Below are 12,161 nucleotides of genomic sequence, written 5' to 3' on the forward strand. Positions count from 1 at the left end.
TAGAACGGGTCTGGTGGAGGATGTTGAGATTGCCTTGTTGGGAGGAAGCCTCATGGATCATAAACCTTCTCAAGCCCACTGTGTGCATTGCTGCAGACACCAAGTCTGGAGAGGAGACTCCTAGAACCTTAACATCCTCAAAGAAGGAGAAACAAAGGCAAAAGGAAAGTCAACAGAGATGAATCTGTGTCTGCAGGAGAAGCGAGCAGAAGCCATGAAGGAGGTCTTCTCTGCACAGATGGTTAGAGAGCCACCAACAGCAGCCTGAGGGAAAAGAAGAAGAAGAAGAAGAAGAAGAAGAAGAAGAAGAAGAAGAAGAAGAAGAAGAAGAAGAAGAAGAAGAAGAAGAAGAAGAAGAAGAAACGCCTCCCTTGGTGTTTTAAAGCAGCCAGGTGGAGGAAGACACAGAGGCAGTAACCCCGAGCATCCAGAGCTTTCCACACATTTTCTAAAGGCATGTTTTTTTGGGGCCTTTCTTTATTTCTTGTGTTATATTAATGCATTTGAATAAATATGTTTATATTCTGATTTGCACCGGGAGCCAATGACTTGATGTGATTGAATCACTGGAGTAATTTGTTTAGATTTGCAGTGACATGTACAAACTATCAGTTCAACGAGGGATTATATAAGATATAGATACTTATTTTTGAAAAAAGGTCTTTATTAAAATGAATAGGATATTTATTAGCATTTACAGTTTGTAGACACCTTGTTTTTACTTTATGTGAGAAGCACAATTACTCCTGCACTGATTAGATATTGCTGGGTCCTAAAATAAAATAGATGGTGGCACTTTGTCCTCAAGCTCATTGTTTTAGACATTCAAGACATGAATTATTAAGTTGAAACGCTTTAAATTTATAGATGTATGAAGGTTCACAGCTCCACCAGTCAATATTTATTTGTAGGTTATGGATCAAATGCATAGTGTGCGATTCCCTCAGCTCGGCGAAGCTGATCTTCCAGCTCATTGAAACATGACTCCAAATTAATTCATCACAACAACTGCGTGAGGGGATATTATATTAGACTGTGTTTACAGGTTGCTCTTTTGCACCAAAGGGGCCAAAACAACACGCATTGCTTGTTTAAGAAACCCTTTTAGAGTGCCAACTGTCGGCTCTCCTGGTTATCATGAGAAACATGTCACTATACTGAGCCTTTGATTCATTCATCTCCATGTACTGTATGTAGCCACTTGTCCTCAGCATGATAAAAGGGAGAGGTGGGGGACAGTCTGGGGAAATCTGCATTCTATCACATGGCTGACACATATCGATAGACAACTCTAACATTGAAATGTCCACACCAGAAACTCACCTAAATGTCTTTGGACTGGAGCACCTGAGGGAAAGCCATGCAAACACAGGAAGAGCATTCACACCTCAAGCTGAACTCGTATAGAGGCTTCTGCAGTTGTTTTGACTGGAACAGAGGACATGGAATGCATGGTTTGATCAAACAATAATATTAACAATGTTAGAAGTATGATGATGTAAAGGAATGCTTCTTTTTATGCAACTGTAAGTATACATCATTACGCACACAATCATATAGATGTTTTCATGAAATTGTTGTTGTATATTTGATTTGATTCAGGTAGAATATCCCTCAGCTTATCAGCATTTCTGTACAAATGTGTTTTTCTGTTGGTAATTAAAATTACACATTGAAGTTCCCTTTGAACTTTTATTAATTTAGAGAATAAAAAACAACAACAAAACATTTTAAAATGTACTCCTGCACACTACTTTTCAGTGAATGCATACTACCAGGAGAGCTCATTTGTTATTGTGTCTCACTCCATGGAGGTACTTCAGAGAGTCCTCATTAAAGTAAAAACTACAGGATTTAATGTAACAATTGAAAACCTCATCCGGCTTCACCAGCGTAGGCAGTTGTTATTTGGTTCAAGGGAGAACAGCTCACAAGACGAGGGAAAACATGCATAATAGGTGTATTATTGTTGACTCTAATCTTTTAAAAGCTGCAGATAAGGAATATGATGAAACCCGCATTGTGCCACCACACCACAAGATCAGAGCTATTGTTTCTCCCCTCCAGATTGGCATGTGCTAAAAGTGCACTCATCTACTGACATACTGATCTCAGGTCTGCTCAGAAATCAGAAACAATATCTGTCTTGATCCTGCTGTAGATGTCACAGATAATTTTAGTCCTGTTGAATAATTTAAACTCTTAATCATCCCAGTAATATGGTCTGCACACATGGCTCCTAGTACCTGTAAAGGTGAATAAGGAACTGCTGTATCTCTAAATTCCTGGTATTTGTCATGGCTTATAAACTGGCGTGAAGTCACAGACCACTAACCAGACTCAGGCAAGCTAGCAAGTTAATATTACCCCAGAGCTCCATGAAAATGTGTAAGTGGAAATACTTGCTGTGGTACAGTTCTGTCAATTACTTTCTTGTGGAGCTTAATACAATGAAACAAAACCAAGCGTGTGGCTTTTTCATCCCAAAGAAAAAAGTCAGAATTCTATTATATATAATATTATGACCACTTTTAACAGTAAAAATCACATTTACTTTTCCTGCAAATCAGAATTATTAAAGATAAACGTGAAGAAATAATGCTGTTTTAGCTGCTGCAGCTGCTGTCTGACATGAAGAGTTACACTAGCGCTGATACAGTCACTTGACTGGCTCCAATCTCCAATAATGAGAAAAAACATCAAAGTGCTTGATTTCTTCTGTCTCTCATCTTCTGCTCCCTCTGTCTTGATTGGATTTTATCTCAAGCAGAAATTGTTTGAAATAAATCAAGGCCAAATAAATAATCAAGTATGAGTACCAGACCGCTGTGTTCTTGTGAGCATGACAAGGGCTCTGAAAAGGCATTGACACCTTTGTGTTTGAAATAAAACTACAGGTCGGAAGTTTAGGAAGTTTTCTCAAAATAAAAAGTTTTTAGTACTAAGTATGGGTAAATATAGACAATGCTCTGAGACAGGTCTTTCACTGTAGGTAGAGATTGAATTCATAAGGTGTTGATTTATATAGGACGCTGTGAATTATGTATTTAAGTAAATCTAGCAAATAATACAACTAAGCACATTTACTAACTAATGTATGAACAATCTGTAGTGTTTTTTAAGCTTAGTTTGTCACATGTGGACTTGCACATCTATGTAAAATGAGTTGTTTATGTGTAGATTACAATGCATGAAATATGATAATTAATAAGGGATATTATTATGAAGGATTTGTGATTGTATGCATATTAAGGTAATTTTTATTACTGTGTAATGATGTCCATGTGTACATTGAAATGCTTAAAATAGATTATTGTCTATCAGGTCACAGAGTCACTAGTTTGCTGAGGTCACATCAACTCTGTGCTGCAGAGTGCAGAGGTCATTTACACACGGACAGTGGTTGAGGGTTTTACAAAGGAGCATTTGGTCTTGAGGAACAAAGAGAATGGACCACCTGTGGTTCATCCTGTGGTTTATGACACGAGATAAGGAACTGGAGGGGGATTCGAGCCAGCCGAGGTAAAAGGTTTCTGGGGAAGGATGACTGTAGGCTGAAGTAAGATTCTCATAAGTTGTAACGTATAGAACTGAATAACAATTCCTTCTAGGTCAAATATTGCGTTAGCAAACACAGGAGGGCGGAGTGAGGACTTCAGGTACCGGAAAACATGAATGTTATGGAGCCATCTTCAAAACCTGTGCCAAAGAGAGACTCCGCCCCTGTGGGACTTTTAGCCAATCGCGTGCCGTAGATTTGAAGCTGGGATGTTAAAACCAGATTGTAGATTCCTGTTCGAGGTCTTTGAGCTGAAGCGAGACAGGAACGGTCTGTGGAGCGGAAGCTCGGAGACCCTCGGCTGAGTAGATGTACACTGTATCACCATTTGAACTTTAATTAAACCGTTAATCAAAACTCTTTGATTTTCCTGTATTTCTTCTCTGCCATCAGCACACGGGGTTCTACGAATACTTTTCAAATCCAAATAGTAAAGAATGGGACTGACACAACCTCAGTACTCCTTGCTACGACCTCGTATGTAGCAAAGAATACTGGGATTAAAAGTGTGACCTTTTTGTTCACAATACTCCTGCAAGAATCTGCTGCAATGTCTAAATAAGTAAATACAATACAAGGCAACACTTGACTGAGGTTGTGTGTGTGCACAGGAAAGACACATACACACAAATCACAGACAAACCCACTTGATCATAAAAAAGCAGATGGAAAAGGATAAAGACGGACTCTCCTGCCAGATTTGAGTCCACAGTCTGGAGGCTGCAGTCAAACATTTCTAATGGCTGCCACTGCATCTGATGACTTTACCATCTGTCTGGAGAATGAAGACGGCGTTACAAGAGTAAAACAAATGAAAACAATGGTGTGTGAGGTTGCGTTGACACGTCGTAATATGGCGACTGATTACTTGGGATCTCTTGCGCAGCAATAGCAATATCTTTTCCCTGTAGCTCTGACACGGCAACAAAAAGCAGCGATAACATCCCTCCTTATGAGCGCCTCATATCTGCAGTTAATGTGGCGAAACATTTACTTTGTCTCTGTTGTGATGCAGACTTCAGTGTTGTGAGCAACAGACAATATCGCCGCAGCCTCTGCTGTTTATCCTCCTCCTGGTGATTATTTATATTATGATAATTTATTATTTTATACATTTGATTGAGTCAAAGTTAATCACAAATCACAAAGTGAATGAGCAAACGTTTCTGCAGCAGCTAGCAGCTACCTAACCATTTGCAAACTATCAACCATATTCAATATTGACCTCTGCATCGCCTCATACTTATTGTTAGATCAGGTCGGATTAGCTCAGGCTCTTCGCATGTGTATTCTGCAAGAAGCAATGCTTTTTTGGCTGATATAGAATTGATTTGGTCTGCATTAGATGGTGTCGCATTGGTTTTGCAGACAGAACTCAAATGAATCTCTCTGACGTTGTGGTAATTGACTTATATTGAAATCTTCCATGCAAATGGATTTTTAATCAAGGTTATTTCACAGATTTCTTTTGAACAGCGAAAAATGAAAGGTTGCTTTTGTAAGTACATTAGTACTTCATTTGGTTCTTCACTGGACGTGTGTGAAGAATTCGAAACAGAAATATTTCGCTAAGGTGCAGAGACAATAACATACTTTCAAAATGTTCTACCTGGATTTTATTTATAATCCAAACTTATTTGATGATAGAAATTCCTGATACACACATAGTGATGACTTCAACTTGCCTTTGTTTTATTTGACCTCCTTATTTAAGCATTACTAATGTATGTATGGATGGAGTAAAAACTACAATGTTTACACTTCATACTTGACTGTGATGCATCTACAGAGATGCAAATTTGATAAAAATAAACAAGGCGTAATTGTCAAATTTGTTTCCTCACGTATTAATCTATCTTGGTTATTGTTCTACCGTTAACTCTTTTGTTTTGATAGTACTCACTTGTATTTTGTGTATGATGCATTGTATTCATTACTCTTCTGTATACTTGGTTCATAGCAGCCAAAGTGGGAATTCTCCTCTCGTAATAATCAAGTTTCTTTACAACATCAATCTGATCAAATTCCCTTTCACCTGCTGCAGACGTTTCCCTTCGGTCCACTTTACTCCCTCTAAACAATAAGAAGAATAGAAGAAGAAGCTTGGCAGAATAGCCGCCCTCACGAGCTAGAAACCGATGAAACCATGATCAAACATAAACATGAAAGAGAGCAATTTAAGAATTTAAGAGATCCCTGGTCTGAAATGACAGATTATGCAGGACACCTGACTGGCTAGTGCTAGGTTACCATCTCCCCCTACTGGAGAAACACCCTTTGTACTTGAGAACACGATCAAAAAATGTGCAGTGGACCATATAAGACTAATATATAGTCTCTCAACTGTAGATTACTTTATAGATTGCAATTTGCAGCAGGCTCACTGCAGTGTAAAGAGGTTGAACAGCTAAATTGTTGGACAATAAAATGTATAAATAAATGTCTTAAAGCGCGCACCAATTTTAATGCGATGCTGTTATAGATCAGGCATGGCCACTACTGAGCTGATTTGAATTCCAGTCCATGCCTCTGTACCCCTTCAAATATTGGCATATGAAGCTCGCATGGGGACCAGGTGAGACCTGCTGCACGGCTCCAACCTTTCTACATCACAAAGTGGGTGGACTGCAATCCAGTTAAAGAATAAGTTACTGATTTTGAATTGTTAATGTTTCCATGGAGTACAAATTGAAACTTGTAAGACTATGATTTGAGAGGAGAGGGGACTGTACATTATATAATTTTTTTTTAAACTATTTTTTATTTCAGCTTTCCTTTGCAATACATGTAATAGTGACAGTAATAGCTACATCAAAAAGAATACTTTGGTTCATAAAGGTGCGCTTAGCCATATAAAGATGGCAATAGTCCTGTGTCTGTGCTGAATCAGGGTTTTTATATTGGTTGTGCACATTAAATGGCCCATTGGGATATGAAGTCCCTAATTTGATTAGTCTCCATGGTGGCAAGCCCAGGTGCAGTTGCACCATTGGAATTCATGAACCCTTGAGGAATAAATGTAAAGCACTAAAAGGTGCTCACTCTGTAATACCGCTTATGTAAACATCAATGCACACACACACACACACACACACACACACACACACACACACACACACACACACACACATACACACACACACACACACACACACACACACACACACACACACACACACACACACACGTCTCATACACAGTGCATTTTCTTTAAGCATCACAACAGTCTCCCCTACATTTAACTTCAGGGACTAACAGATAAGGATTTATTCACTTTACAGACAGATTATTTCTGCAAAGCCTCAGTTCTCTGCAGGGAGTGGAAGGAGACATCATGCCAGCCACCATCACCCCTTTACCTGCTGTGTGTCGATTGTATTTAGTTATAGCTTTCAGACCCCTTTTTATCCAAACTCCACATCAGGATAGCATACTGTGGGTAAAAAATAAGAAAGTCAATAATGACCCACCAGCAGGCGAAATGCTCTGGCTGTTGATTCTGCTCATTGCCTTATTGAATTGCATATTTAAAAATAACAAAAACTGGCATTAAAAAAAGCAAAGGCATGGTTGCCTTTCTTGTAAAGAATGATGTATTTGCCTTGAAAGCAACCCAAAAATCAATCAGTACAGCCATTAGCTTAATGGGTTAAGCTTTTATGTGATGGCAAATTGGAAGTAGACAGTAGCAGATCATGATCAAAGGTACTGGTCATACTGGCCAGCAGAGGACAGTGTCAACCCATGGGGTGGAAGCCTGTGAGCGCGTCTGAGGGTGGAGGTGTATCCAACAGGTTTTACATTATTGTATTTAACTCATCCTTAATGTGCTCAGCAGGTGTTATGTTAGGCTGCCTGTTGGATTTTAATATTTCTCATGTGCAAGTAAAAATCCTGGGCTGATTGTGTTGCTGGAGGAAAGGTCAGGGCTCAACTTCAGGGGGACTTTGACCTCATGGTGTGAGACAAAAGATCAAACAGACCACTGCATAGATCTAATCAGTCAGAACAACATTCCTTTAGCGGTGTGAGTGTCCTGAAAGGGTCAACATAGCTGATTTCACGGTCATTAATGAGTCATACAAGCTTAAATGTGTGAAAAGAAAGGATGAATCCTCCATATTTGAAAGTACAATGTGGTCATACTATTATCCTAGAATCCGGATAGCTACCATAGCCATGACATTTCAAAGTAATTTGTCATGAATCAAAACACCACGGAGCTACATTTAGGTGATGTGTTTTGACCTCGTTTAGGTCTACCAATTAACTGCTACCATGCATTTTCAAAGATGTCTCATTTTAAAATGCTATGGTCTCTAACTTACAAGCGCTCCTGAATTATAATGTGGATTCATTTCCACAGAAAGATATATTTTTGCTGTGAAATATGCTGCCTGTTATTGTGGTATTTTTAGTTGAGGCTGCACAAGGATATTAAAATGTCTGCTTGTTCTGCCTTCCTTTCTCTCACATATATATGCCACACAGACGTATCCCAAGAATCTTCCTCCTCTTTCCTGACATTGTGAATGACAGACGTTTACGTTCACCAACACACGTCTCCTTGCCGGCTGTCTCTCCGTGTCATTTTTCACGGTATCCTGCCTGGTTTACATTTGCCTGAGGCCTTTAAGGGTTCTGTCCACCTCCGTATCTACCTTTTTTCTTTCCCACAAATTGAATCCCCTCAGGCAGCACAACAACAGAGTGAATACATGCTCAACTGGATTTTTATGCTTTGAATCCATTTTTGAAGGAGACAAGTGGAGAAAAATACAGCTGAGCAAGCACATGTGAAAGAAATGAGGGCAAAGTACGCTAAAAGAAAACCTCACCACGCAGGTAATGAAAACATGAATTGCAACTTGAAGACATTTCTCACCATGGCTGTGTATGACAGCGAGCTAATGGCACTCATTTGTTTTTTCACTCATATCTTAGCTCTATAATAATTCTTCATAATTTTAAGGACTGCTTTTCTTTATATTTGATGTCATCTTTGAATAACACATCTGATGATACTAGCCTGTCACAATATGTTTACATGATTTAATTGAAGACTTTGACTGAATGAATTGGAAAAATCAAAGATGAATCCTAAATAAATAAAAAGAGGAAACCACGACTCTATATGACTCAGACTTTATTGAAACAAATGTAAACATATTAACACACTTTAGCTAAATATAGATGGATGAGAGTGAAATTCTATCTTTAAAATGTTGTATCAGACTCCTGATTTTAAATCACAAACCTACTTCTTCATATTCAAAGTTAGAGTTGATTGTAATTGTAACCAAGCGTCACTGAACTGATCTTTAACTTAGATTCACACTATAACTTCATATATGTGTGTGTTCTCAAGGAAGATGGAACTTAATAAAAGAAACAAAGGAAACTCAAAGTTTGGACATTTTATTCTCAATTTATTTTACAAGGTACTCAAGACCCTTTACATGTTAAAAACAAACAACAAAAGCAACAACAATATAAATAAGAGAGATGACATAACAGCAAGAAAGATAACAAAAACATAGTTAAGCATCACAGGTTAAAAGCAGATTTAAATAAATTAGCTTTAAGTGCTGTTTTGAAAGTGGCGAGTGACGGAGAATGTCTAAGGTGATGGAGAGAGTTCCAGAGGGAGGGGCAGGATGGAGGAGGCCCCGCCCCCTCAGAGGGAGGGGCAGCATGGAGGAGGCCCCGCCCCCTCAGAGGGAGGGGCAGCATGGAGGAGGCCCCGCCCCTCAGGTCTGATGCTGGGACAGAGTGTGTGTGTGTGTGTGAGATCTGAGGTGCTGGGAGCATGTCGGTGCTGGAGGTCAGAGAGGTATGAGGGGCGAGGCTGTGAAGGGCTTTGTTGTGATGAGGAGAACCTTGATCTGGATTCTGTGCTGTATGGGGAGCCAGTGGAGGTTTTGGAGGACTGGGGTCATGTGATCTCTGGTGCGGGTGTGGGAGAGCAGCTGAGTTCTGGATGTGTTGTAGTTTGTTGATGTTTTGGTGGATGTGCCGTACAGGACGCTGTTGCACTGGTCCAGTCGAGAGGTGATGAAGGTGACGATGAAGGCGAGGATGAATGTTTCAGTGACCGAAGAGGAGAGGGAGGGGCGTAGACGGGAGATGTTTAAGATGAAAGAAGGTGTTTTTTTTGTGATGTGCTTGACGTGGCGTTCAAAGCTGTTGGAAGAAGCAGAGTTACTGATGTGTGTTAGAGAAGAGGAGAGAGGAGCCCAGTGTATCAAAAGATGTCCCCAGCAGTTGGTCTGTAGCAGCTGTTACATTGTTAACTGCACAAACATAAAATTAACATCATCGCGATCAGCAGAGTCTTTTCTCTCTGTTGATAATAGTATGTTGATGATTGGACTTTGCAGCATGTCAAGCAGCAGCTTTCTTGCTGACTATAATGGTGTCAGTGTTAATAACAGCCTCATAACGCTCCACAATCATTTGATTATTTACATTGACACTATTCAACTAGTCCAACGCTGCAAGTTCAAACCAGAGTTTGACCTTTGACCTTTAGAGTCTCACTAATATCTCTCACCATGGCTTCATGTTTTCAGCTTTTTAATTAGTGAGCCGTAGACTTGGTGACTTTGGTGAAAGTATTTCTCTGAATGCTTCTTAATAGTGTTGACTTTCAGGTTATTTATGTTGGATATAAGCTGCTCTACACAAATCATGTACATTTAATTTACTTTTATCTTGATAATTATGTATAAAGCCTATTCAGACAGGATGTATTATTTCAGTTTTCATCTCATAAGCCTGTGATCTTTCCACATTAATAAAGCCCCAACTACCTTAGTTATTCAGAGACACTTTGCATTTTAAAAGTGTGTATACATGCTTCTGTTTACTGAGTTTCATCATCTTAGCTGTCAGTAAGACAACTGAAGTAATAGAAAAGGACGCGACTGATCAACTCATTATTAATCAACTCACACAATGAGGAAAATAGACATTACTGGTAAATAATGCTAATATTAAAACTATCCTTAAACCCCTCAGTGATGAAGATTACATGTTTTTTCCTGTAGAATATAATTGTTTATTGCAGAACCAGTTCCTGTCGTTCACCTGAAATACCATTTGGAACTTCTTTTATGACGTAACATTGATCATTTTATTGATCAGCTTCAGTTAAAATCACAACTAAACATATACCAGTACTTCTTTTTTATAGTCGCCATCATGTCATGCAATGGTATTAACACTGTATATATTGAACCAGAGGCAGAAACATTCATTTGATTTTACATTCATTTTATTTGATTTTGAAAGGGAGACAGCTGATTAGCAGGAGAAACCCTTTCATGATTGATTAAAATTGATAATTTAGAGTTTCCAATTAGCCGAAAAGTGAATATTTTTTTTCTTTTTGTGGGAGGAAACCTGAGTACCAGGGGAAAACCCACGCAGACACAGAGAGAATATACAAACTCCACACAGACAGAAAGAGGAAAGAATCTGTTATAAAGGGCCAAATCCAGCAAATGTTTTGATCATTTGAAAAGAAAATGGAACCTTAAGTTCAAGTTTTGATCTTGAACTTAAAAAATTAATACAAAGAAACAAAGAAAGCAATATGAATAAGTGGATTAACCCAAACGTTTTCTGGAGTTAAACATCATTTTGATTCAGTTCTGGAAATTCTTTGTATAAAATATATTTTATATATTTTTTATTATTATTTTTTAATCATATTTTTTCAGGTTTAAATATATTTTTCAGTTTCAAATCATATTTAACTTTTAAAATGTGAACCTGAGTAAATTAGCTATGTAATATAGTAACCTTGCAATATAGTAATAAAAATCATCATTAACTGCGTCACAACAACATTAATGCACGTAGCTCACCATAGCAGCTTTTGCCCATGCAATCAGAAAAGGCAGCCAGTGTTATATATTGTATAAATATTACTATGTGTTACATTAATAGTACTCTGTAAATCCTTCAGTTCCTTCTATACCTCAGCGGTAGTGGTTCCACTGTTTTTATTATTTATAATTATAAATTATGTTAATGAAGCGAGGAGAAAAGGAAGCCGGTGTTAGAATATATTTTAGAAATCTTACTATATTGCAAGGTTACTATATAATACATATCTAATTTACTCAGGTTCACATGTTATTATTGTGGAGCATTTTGTAGTGTGAATGTTATTTGCTTTGTACTTTCAGTCAGCCTCTTCCCTCCAGATCGAAATTTGAAAATATAAAATCTACAAAGATATGTTATTCAAAAAAATTCCAGAACTGAATTTAACCCCAAAAAACTTTTCATACACTTATTTGTATTGTTGTTAATGTGTTATCATTGTTGAATTCTTTCAAATTTCAAGACCCAAACTTGAACTTTCAGGTTCACATTTCTTTTTCAAATGATCAAAACTATTTTCCTGGATTTGGCTCCAACTCTGTGAGGCTGCAGTGCTAACCACTGAGCCACTGTGTCGCCCGGAAGGAGGGAGAGAGGGGGATAGAGGGAGGAAAGATGGAGAGAGCGATACACAACGTATCGACAACGTATTGTCGATACGTTGTTTTTACCTGAAACAACAGATGTCCGAGAAAGACCAGATCTCCGG

The sequence above is a fragment of the Taurulus bubalis genome (assembly GCF_910589615.1).
Source record: "Taurulus bubalis genome assembly, chromosome: 18".
Classification (NCBI taxonomy): Eukaryota; Metazoa; Chordata; class Actinopteri; order Perciformes; family Cottidae; genus Taurulus; species Taurulus bubalis.